General features: G+C 40.7%; 1 protein-coding gene across 1 annotated transcript in view; it reads left to right on the top strand.

The window, feature by feature from the left end:
* The first annotated feature begins 7,831 nt into the window (after positions 1 to 7,831).
* LOC109042342 (uncharacterized) overlaps positions 7,832 to 11,612 on the top strand; it is a 196,816-nt gene continuing 193,035 nt past the window's right edge. The window contains exon 1 of the mRNA XM_072304903.1: positions 7,832 to 9,223. The gene's annotated coding sequence lies outside the window, so the exon portion shown is untranslated. The remainder of the gene's footprint in view (positions 9,224 to 11,612) is intronic.

Below are 11,612 nucleotides of genomic sequence, written 5' to 3'. Positions count from 1 at the left end.
TCCTTTGCGGGCATGAAATGGAAGAGTAATGAACTGAAAGGCAAAGGCAGGGGCTAATAAAGTGGGTCACTCGTTAATCACACCTGTGCAGGGCGCCATCCAATTCCCTCCCCCGATTCCCTCCCGAAACCGATTCCCTCCCCCGATTCCCTCCCAAGACCGATTCCCTCATGCGGCCGGAACCGATTTCCGATTCCCTCCCGGCTTTGAAGTAAATCGAAAATATGTGGCAACGTCGCAACAATTGATCAAGTAGTAAGACGAAATAATCAAGATCCAAAATAAACTCACCATTCCCAGATACACCTGATACAGCGCCATTTCTCGTAAGAGTAGAAGAGTAGGTGGTAGAAGTTGTAGAAGTTAGAAGCACCTTAAACGGGTGTACAGAGTCCGTCGCGTCAAAAAAAATAAGACCAAAAAAATAAAATTATCACAAGAAAACAATTGACGAATTTCTATGAAGTACCTTAAACGGGTGTACAGAGAGCGTTATCTGAATTTCTACTCCTCTTCTACGCGACCTAGTGCGGTATCAGGTGTACCTGGGAATGGTGAGTTTATTTTGGATCTTGATTATTTCGTCTTACTACTTGATCAATTGTTGCGACGTTGCCACATATTTTCAATTTACTTCAAAGCCGGGAGGGAATCGGAAATCGGTTCCGGCCGCATGAGGGAATCGATCTTGGGAGGGAATCGGGGGAGGGAATCGGTTTCGGGAGGGAATCGGGGGAGGGAATTGGATGGCGCCCCCTGTGCAATATGCTGAGTGTTGAACGAGGTAAATCGTCTTCACATCGAAAACGGGTTATTTGCGCTGGTTACAGAATCTTGTTTTAATGCTTGATGAGGGTTCCATGGATGTCCGCGTTGCATACGCACGGACTTGAAGGCGTTTTGACTGACCATGCTCATCACCGCTTCATCCGCGGCACGGCTTGTCTCTGGGCACGGCGCACAGTGGAACGAACTTATAGAAGCGGTCGGAAATTTTTGGCTAAAATTTCATATCTTTATGTTTATTTCGTCACAAATTCAATTTCAAAAGGTGTTTACGAGAGGAAGTTTCACGAAATAAACCAATGAAACTACCCTCAAACTGTTTTGTATCATTTTTTCGAAAATATAAGCTTCTTCCGATTTTGTCCGACTTCTTCCATTGATTCGACCGCGGGTGAAGCGGTTAGTGCCTGGATAGTCAAAACGCCTTCAAGTCAGTGCGTATGCAACACGGACATCCAGAGACCTCGAATAGTTGCATCCAGGCGTTATAATGATATACATTTAGTGTTCATCGCTTGCTGTTTTTGTAAACAAATTGTAGATGGTATGGATCGTATTCTATACATCGAATGGGCGAGATTGTAGCGATATCGATTAGTTCAACATGTAGCCTTAGAAGTCATAATCCGAGAGATCGCGCGGGTTTTTTGTTATAGTTTTTTTTTTTATTATTATTATTATTATTTAAGTACAAAATGGCAATAGAAAGGGAATTTATTAGGAATTTTCTCAATTCAGCTTTTCTAACTTAAACCCTAAAGTTTTTGTTTGAGGATACATGTTCTATATACTGTTTTGAGCCAAACAATACATCGGACCGCAATCAAATTCGATCCATTAATTTCTCTTTCTTTTTGGTGTCGGATAACCCCTGACCGTAGCTTTCTCTTGTCTTTCGTATTATTAATATACGATACAATAAAATGTGAAGAATAAGTACTTTTGCAGGAGGTCAACCAAGGGAGAGCACTAAGAAAAGTTCTCGAGCCCCCCGATGAAATCACTTTTATCTAGCGTTGATGGAAGGGGAGGTAGCGAAAGTTCCCCGAAGGCACAAAATCTATCTCATCGGCTTGATTTTTTGTTCATACCTGCCCATTTCTCGCTCTCTTATTGAAGCAACTAACAAGGCTTAAGACAAAATCAAAGGTCAATCAATACGGCTTCACAACTTCGAGCTATCGAAGTTTCCGAATTTTGTGGGTGTACTAGGTAACCATGAGGTAGACTTATGTGATTATTACGACTTTGTACAGAGCCGAGCTTTTATCGCCCAAGCGCGAGGAACTACCGCAATTCCTTCGCGTTTCGTCTCCCTCGAGAACTTATGCTTTGAAAGCGCAATCGAGTTTCCGGGAAATAGGAATTTACAGGTTCTCTATTTCTGCCAGACGTTTTTCACATACAGTTGAACCGCGTTTAGTAATAAGGGTCCAGGTTACATCAGCTATTGCCAAATTTAACCGGACAGTTTAATTGTTCAAAAGAGAATGTTTGTGCGGATATCCTCGAAAATTTTGAAGGAATTTGCTTCATACTTCGCAGAAAATTCACTGAAATTTGCACGAAAATCTGCACAAATCCGTAAAAATATTAAATTGCTCAAATACATTTGGTAATGGCTGATGCGGCTTGATTCCTTTCTGCTAGAGTACCTGTATAGCGAGGGTATAGACACATGTGAAACTCCGAAAATCCGACAGGCTTTCACCGATACCTCCGCGAATAAAGTTTGGGCCCAAAAATGCAGCCAACCTAATTCATAATAGGAACTTTGCAAAACGATATTCCGGGTATCGGAACTTGGCTGTTTTGAAGACGCCTTCAAATGAGGCGTGATACCTTACGCATTCCGGAGAGTTCAAATAGTTGTATCATTGCGCCTTAGAAATGCAACGGAAGATTACAATTGAAATAGCCTTCATACACGCTGGCCTTTTCGATTTCCGTTAACATTTTTGCAGTCATGAATGCATAGCTTAAGTGCGCTTCAGCTAGAATTGTCTATAGCAAATTGGTGTTTTTTATAGGAGGTTAATATATAAACAAGTGGTTAGAGATGAAAACAAAATAATATGAACTATGCAAAACGATAATCCAGGTATCGGAACTTGGCTGTTTTGAAAACGCCTTCAAATGCGGCGTGATACCTTACGCATTCCGGAGAGTTCAAATAGTTGTATCATCGCGCCTTAGAAATGGGACGGAAGATTACAATTGAAATAGCCTTCATGCACGCTGGCCTTTTCGATTTCTGTTAACAGTTTTGCAGTCATGAATGCATAGCTGAAGTGCGCTCCAGCCAGAAGTGTATTCAGCAAATGAGTAGTTTTTATAGGAGGATTGAAAACAAACAAATGGTAGGAAATTAAACATAATAACAGGGGCGTACTGGGACCCTTAAAGGCGCGCGGGACAGACAATTTGAGGGCGCCGCCACAGGGGAAGGGGGGCCTGGTCGGGAGTCTGGGGGTCCTCACCCGGAAAATTTTGAAAAACAAACCTTTTTAGACGTAGTTTTAAGCCATTCTGAAGAAAAAATAAATGAAAAATGGTTTCGCATATTCGAGTCACTTTACGTGGTTTTAAATGAGGAAAATTGTACCACAAGATCTCAGCACCACCTTCGGCGCACCAACCTGCCTTGTTCCCTTACGCACTTGTCCGGAAAGGGGCGTCCTGGCTCTAAATAAGAAAGCATGCTCTCTTTTAACAAGAAGGCGCCCTCTCACATCTTTATTGTTGCATGATTATTATTTTTTTTTTCATTTTCTGGAAAGCAGTGGGGCGTCAGGGCGCCTGGGCGGGAGGGCTGACCGGGACATGCCCCTGTGTCCCGGTGGGCCAGTAAGCCCCTGCATAATAATAGGAACTTTGCAAAACGATATTCCGGGTATCGGAACTTGGCTGTTTTGAAAACGCCTTCAAATGCGGCGTGATACCTTACGCATTCCGGAGAGTTCAAATAGTTGTATCATTGCGCCTTCGAAATGCGACAGAAGATTAGAATTGAAATAGCCTTCATGCACGCTGGCCTTTTCGATTTCCGTTAACAGTTTTGCAGTCATGAATGCATAGCTGAAGTGCGCTCCAGCCAGAAGTGCGTATTCAGCAAATGAGTAGTTTTTATAGGAGGATTGAAAACAAACAAATGGTAGGCAATAAAACATAATAACCTATGAATTTCAATTATCCAGAGCGAATTAATAATACAATTGTTACGAACCATCGTTTATGAAGCACGTATTCGATTTAGTTTTTGCGTATAAATTTACTCATTTTTGCGGAAAAACGCTCATTTATGTACATTCTCAGCCATCTTGGTTAGAATTGGAATCTGCAGACTGGCAGTGAAATTTTGTACGTTAGAAGTTGGTTAGAAGGGTGGCTGCACTTTTGGGCCCTAAGCCCTCCATGAAACGATTTGTCCATACTCTCGCTATATTAGGTACTCTACTCTCTGCTTAACGCAGTCCAGTTTTTCTTCTTCTTTGTTTCTCCATTCTTCTGAAAAGGTTGTAAATGCAGACTGAATCTTCGAGAGAGGAGGCCAAAGATTTTGGATACGACTAGATGGACATGCAGCCACGAAAAAAAAAAAAAATTGAAATTTGTAGCTGTGAAGATTTCGCGAATGAAAGAGATATTTTTTAAAATTGCAAATGACGCAGAAGTCACGAAGAGGACACTAGGAAAAGTCTGAAATTTCCTCCAAACTTCACAATGTCAATGTTAGGAACAATACCACGTCACTGACAGTTTTGACTGAAAATAAGTTAGCGACTTTACCTACAGTATCAAATGCGCTAGCTGATGTTTTTAGTTTTTCCAAATCACGCATGGGAGTGATGTAATGACGCTGTAATGTATACAAAAAATTGCAAATAGAACCTCAAAATTACAACATGATTTGTCCGCACAGTAAAATTGTCAGTTTGCAAATAAGCGATATTGTTCATTAGCCATCGATAAAGGTTCGACAGAAATTCGTGAATGTTTAAGCTGATCAATTCAAAATATTTTCTGGGATGAAGACATGATTTGAAGCAAATGAGTCACCCTGGTCTCCACCAGGAAAACCGTAATTCATAGGTCTATGAATTTTCCCTCTACCATCAAGAATAAACCTACAAAATGTCAGGGTTAAATGTTGTTTAGATTTCGGTTAAAAAGTAAAAGACGAGAGAAAGTTAGGCGAACAGTATCCAAAAGAGTAAATGCTTAAAAGTGAAAACCCTACAAAAGAGAAATGCATACCTAATGATACCGCGAGGAACAATTGACGCGACTCATTCCAAAAGCGCAATTACAAATATAAAGTAAAACGGTAAAAGAAAGGTACGCATGATTTTTCTCAACGCCCTACTCAGCATTTTACACGAGGCATTTCAGACCGGCTTTTTTTAGACCGACAGTGAAAACGCCTTCAATTCAGTGCGTATGCAACACGGACATCCGCAGAGCTCGAATAGTTGCATCCAGGTGTTGCATGAAATTCATTTAGTATTCGTTGCGCGATACTAATTGAGGCTGATTTGTTTAAGTCTCTTATACATTTACCTAATTCCAGTGTTGCCTCTTGTGCTGATTAACTTTCTGATTAGTGGTTGAAGTCACTTATTACTGATTTAAATTGCGACTTCGTCATTTTCCCAAAAAATGCTTCAATCGTTTGAAAGTATTAGGACGTTGTAAGTCTTTGAAATGGCAAAATATTTGGGTAAAATGGCATGATTTGTAGTGCTTTATTTAATCTTCTTTAATAAATTGTGTTTAATGGTCTACAGTAAATATGTATAGTGCGTAATATACAGTGACTATGTAAATAGTAAAAGTAATAACGTTTATATACTTGTAAAAATCATGTTACTAATCTGCGTTTTTCCTCCTAAAATGTGGGTTTCGGTCCCTACATTCACTAATCTAAGAATAACAAATCGACGGTGAAACTACCAAACCACGTATCTCGGTTTGCGACGTCGCAGACTTCCTGTCATACTTTATTTTTTAAATGAAAAACTACTTAACGTAAAGTCTTGAAAATTTCTGTGATTTTTCCTCTTCGTGCGGAGAAAATTCTGTGAAAATTTCAAGGAATGATATTGATTTGGTCTACTTCAAAAAAATAAAATGCGAGCGTAGATTTTTAAACACCGCAAACGAGATACGTGGTTTGGTAGTTTCACCGTCGAAATGTTTCGTCCCTTCCATGGAGAATTCAAGAATATTTTTGGGGGAGGACCGAACATATTTGATCCCACTAAAGAGTTGAAGAAAATTTCAGCCAGATATGTAAATTTATGGTCGGTTCAGATCCCAAAAAAGCAGGATCCAAAGCATGTATTCTAATAGATCCAAACAAATTTCTAACATGGATAAAGTTTTTATTGTTTGTTTTTCTCCAAGGGCAATCATTTGTGGAGGACTCCCCGCTTTTAGACGTATTTCTGCCAAACGGAACTAAATGCATTTAGACATGAGCCTTGAGACCCATAGGAATACATGCATAACAGGGCTCACATCATAATGCGCATAGTTTCGTTTGGCAAAATACATCTAAATAGGCGATAAGTTTAGATGATACTCGTTAAATCCGTTCATGTCTAAAAGGTACCTTGCTTCAATGAAAATAAATCATCCTTTAAGTGAGACACCTTGTCTCGATAAATTTCGACGGTTTCACTTACATATTTTATGAACAAAACAGTTTTCCTGACTAAGAAACATCGCAGTGGCAATCCTTGAAAGTTGGCAACGCCGCTTTTCCTCCGTTTAGATGTATGTAAAACGATCGATTCTCGGTGAGGCCGTCTCACCTCAAATCGATATATTCAATGACTGTAAATAGATTGTTAACAGTATTTTCATCTTGCTGGAATCGCCACTGTTCGGACGGCACACAGTGGATCGAGTCAATTAGAGAGGTCGGACATGAAATTTGTGACTAAAACTTCAAATTTCAATGTTTTTTTCGTAACATTTTTCATTTCAAGGGGTGCTTTAGGTGGAAAATTTCACGAGGAAACCAATGAAACCACTTTCAGAGTCTCAGAGTTATAAACGGAGTTACAAGTGTTAATAAAGTTTCCAAATTTTGTCCGACCTCTCCTAATTGACTCGATCCACTGTGCGGCAATCTGACCACAACACGATTCCGAAACTCAGTATACTGAAAAAAAAAAAGATTGGTAGAATTTACCAATACATACATATACAACGTACATACGTACATATTCTATCAATCCTCAAGTCGATTATTCTGCCAAAGGAATGATTACATGTGCACGGAGAAAAAAACTTCGTGCATGGGACCCGAAGTTGAGCTCATATGGATCTCTGAAGTTTTCTGATCACGCATCCGAAAACTTGAGGTCGAGCTGCCGAAGTTCGGGTCAGACATCGGGGCACTTCGATATGTACCGGAGAAGTTCAGATGTGTGACCCGAACCCTTCTGTATATATCGAGGTACTTCAGATGTCTGACCCGAACTTCGGCAGCTCGACCTCGAGTTTTCGAATGCGTCATCCGAAAACTTCAGAGATCCATTTGACCACAACTTCGGGTCCCACGCACGAAGTTTTTTTCTCCGTGTGCCAGTATATAGTAACGTTTACCTTTCTCCTAGCAGAATTGACTCTGAACTGACTGTGTGTGAAATACAGCGTGAAGGAATGGTGAATTCTACCATTTTTTTTTTTTTTTCCAGTGTAATATAATGCGTCCTGTTTATGCAGGGGGTTGGAAAAACCGAAAAAGGCCTCTAAACGTGAGTCTCAACGAGTTGGTCGAGCGGGCGACTCCGCAATCCTGCCTCGGACCGTGCAGGATCGAGCGCGTAGGAAGGAGGGGTCAGCAGGGGACGGGAAGATCAACAGTAGAGTTGATAAGGATGTAGTAAGGATACCACCCAACATATTCTCCAACTTAATGAATGGAAGAATGAAACACGTGGAACGCGAACGCCAGTGCATGCGCCCATACACACTCCCCCTTCCCCCACCCTCCCGACGCCGAGGATAATCACGGGGGGGGGGGAGGCAATGATACGCTCCGACGGAAAGCTCATTCAAAGGTTCCCAAAAGCTCCGGCCGACCAGACGCGCGCGGTGCCCTCCCGTCCCGGTGTCGACTCCCCGCTGAATTATCTCACGTGTTTGTTTTGGTGACGTCATCATCAACGTGGATTCGCGGTGACGTCATAGTGGATTTTAGTGGCGGCAGTAATGAATTTGATGTCGACCGTCCGAGGGTTGTATCGGAGAAGGTTGTTCATCCACGTGAACAAGTTCGTGCGGATAAAGATACATAACCTGGTCGATGGTTGCAGACAAACCGAGATTCGTATCGAGATTAAGTTCAAACGTTAAGTGCTCCGCTATGGAGGTGCTGTTCATGAATCGGGAAGACTTATTCGCATGTAACCGTTACAGAAAACTAGCGGAAAGAGTGTTGTAAGCGTAAGTACGGTTGACTTCAGACTGTCACTGGAGATCCTTTATAACTGGTCAGCCTCAAGATCGCAATTTGAAAGAGAGATCTGAGAGGAAATTACTGTGAAATGAATATTGGCACAGAACCGTGACAGAAAACCAGCCGAAAGAGAAATTTCCTGATGGGAAATATTTCTTCATTTCGAATTTAATCAATTTTCAAGTGTGACTTAAAAAACCCGCGAAACTGGTTTGCTATAAGACCAAAATTCAAAGGGTGAAATTGGTTTGGGTGTTATTAGTAAGCACATGCGTTTACAAGTGGTACTAGCTCGCTTATTTTCGGAATTATCTAACAATCGTGGACTCATTGAAACTGATCTGCCTCAACCCCTAAATTCGAAGGGTGGAAATGAGTTCAGAGTGGAAATAGCACAGGAATAAATACACCGAGTAATCATAGCACGATTCCTTGCAGCATTGTTTAAGAATCGTGAACCCGGCTTCAGCGGTCACAACTCGAGGCTCGAACGTAACTCAAATAAATTCAGCGAATCGATGAATATTTATAATTTCCAGCGAAAATTAATTATGAAAAACGCCACTCGGCGGTTGACCGAGCTCAGCGGTGCGGACTCGCGGTGTGCCAGACGGGCGGTCGTTTTCTTTTCAGTTTAGGGATTTTCCTCGCGAAAAAGTGCGCAAAAGAACGGTGTTTCCATTAATTGATTCATGCGTTGGCACGTCTCGGAGTTGTATTTTAGTTCGTAATCGTAAAATTTCGATGAGGTGATATTTTAGTTTACACCTATCGAGTCAGTTCTCTTGAAACTCGCCCGCCGTGAATATACTTCATTGAGTGCGTTTTTATTGAATAGTGACTAAATCCGCCCCGTTGAGGAACATCAGGCACAGAGTGAAGTCCAAGATCAGCCAAATGAATGACGCGCCTTAAAGGACCCACCTCACCCATTGCCGTCAGGATCACGTTTAACTCTGCCGCTGGGTGAGTGCGATATTAAAAGTATTTTGCTGAAGAAAATTATCAAAAAGAGCCTTAAAACACTGCCGTGCTAAGGGAAAAGCCGTATGAGCCTTCAGGCGTTGCCAAATTTCTCCTGGCAAATCACTAATTTCCAGGAAATTGTTTGAATATTTTTCTGCCAATTTCTCTGATAATTTTGATTGTAATTTGATCCAAAGTTTCTGAAAATTTCAGGGAAAAATATTCACGATTTTCCTCAAAAAGAAACATTTTATCGAAGGAAATTTGACAACTCTCGAATGTTCATACGGCGTTCTTCCTTAGCACGGCAGAACACTGATCATAAAACGGCCGTGATAGCGAAGAGAGCCATAACTCTCAAATTTTACGAAATCTAGTCTCTTGCAAAATGCGTCTAATCTCTTTATAGATGAAGTCACTGAAACAGCTAAAACCGCACAATTCGTCTTATTTGTATGAAAACGAGACATATCAACGACAATGAAACTACTAAACCACGTATCTCGTTTGCGGTGTTTCAAAATCTCCGCTCCCATTTTATTTATTTATTTATTTATTTATTTATTTATTTTTTTTTTTTTGAAGAAGGACATCATTTTTTTAAATTTTCGTAGAGTTTTCCTCGCATAGAGAGGAAAAAATATACGGACGTTTTCAAGAAGTAACGTTGTATTGAGTAGTTTTCAATTTAAATAATAAAGTATGTCAGAAAGTCTACAAAGTCGCAAACCCAGATGAGTGGTCACTGTTGATGTGAGAAAGCCGTAAGTGCGCAAAAATTGACGTAGTTTCAGACAAAAACAGTCGTAAAAAGTATTCCGCTAGAGAGCCAATGAGAACAGTGCTTCTAAGTAAAATGCCGCCCTTTTCTGTCAATTTCTTGTTCACAAATTTTTTTGTTGTGCGTCCAAAACGCAACTACTAAAGCATGCAGAAGACAGTACTTACGGCTGTCATGCCCAGACAATAGCATGACCGGATTTACCTACTGTCGCCCATGGGCCGCATGTATTTTGTCGCCCTCTTCTCATTCATTTTGAAACATCAATAAAACCATCAAGTGAACGTGCCGGAGGGAGAAGGGTGCATAAGACGCGTTCACTCGTGTTTGACACATTTTTTGCGTAAGCCCTGTCAACATTACTCGCAAAAGTTCACGGAACTTCGCGCGAAAGTTCAGTTCCGTAAACCTATCTCTGTGTGGATAAGGCCTTTCATTTGTAAGAAATGAACTAAAAAATTAAGAAAGAACAAACATACATGTGGTTTAATAATTTTAACTTCCGCCGCCGCGCCGTGCCGCGCTGGCGCAATGCGTGAAGTATTCATGTAGCCTTGTAGGCACTGTGCGTTTCGCGCCGCGTTGACCGCTGTTGACCGTACTTTGATGCAATGCGTGAAGTATTCATGCAGTCTCGTAGGCGCTAATATGTGTTACATGCCGACCGCCGCGCCGAGGGCTTCTCCTTTTCATCTCAAGTTTTCGTCATCATTTCTCTTTGCGCCGCGCCACTCCAGGCCAAATTACGTGTTTGGTTTCTCTCTTAACTCAACTAATTAAAGGCGCGCAGTCTTTTGTATCACCAAAAGAGACAAAATTAGAAATTAATGAACTCTCACGAAATGAGAGATTTTGTTACCTTTTCTTGTTTGTAATTTTATTCTGAATCCGATTTTTTTGTACCAGCATTCAAAAAAATTATAGCTTATAGCTTATAGCTATATAGTATAGCTTATAGTATAGATTGAGGGGCTTGGAGGATAAGTCTCATAAGTTCAGTTTTTGCGATTTCAATGAATACGTGGTTTAAGTTTCAAAATTACATGGAGCTTCATGGCGGAATGGAAGTTTCAACTCATTTATTGATGCTTTAAAGTTGGATTGTAGTTGTAAATTTTTCACAGAATATCCTTTCAACCTAGTTTTAGTTAAATTCATAGATATCTCAATTTTTTGAAAAATTGCACTTATTATGTTCTCCAAGCCCCTCAATTGTCCCCCCCCTTCCCCAAAAGAAGTATTGGTCACAAATCTTCATAGGTATGAGTTTCATAATTTCTATTCAATGATTTCTCCTGCGATGAAAATCTTAAAAAATGTTTGATTTTAATTAAGAATAAAGTTAAGAATTAAATCGCTAAAATTTAAAAAAAACTCAAATCTTTCCATACTTAATTTTTATCACGGACGACGTTTCGAAGCGATGATAATGCGACTGCACTATCACACTATCACCGTTGCAAAGGGGAGGGGGGGGGGGACTCTCCGAAACGCCCCACAGTGGACCGAGTCAATTGTAGACTTCGAGCATGAAATTTTTGACCAAAGCTGCAAATTTTGATATTTATTTCGTTACATTTTAAATTTTAAGGGGTGGCTCTGGAAGAG

The sequence above is a fragment of the Bemisia tabaci genome, chromosome 10 (assembly GCF_918797505.1).
Source record: "Bemisia tabaci chromosome 10, PGI_BMITA_v3".
NCBI classification, from domain to species: domain Eukaryota; kingdom Metazoa; phylum Arthropoda; class Insecta; order Hemiptera; family Aleyrodidae; genus Bemisia; species Bemisia tabaci.
Note: the sequence above shows the minus strand (reverse complement) of the source record. Positions and strands in the feature narration are given on the sequence as shown.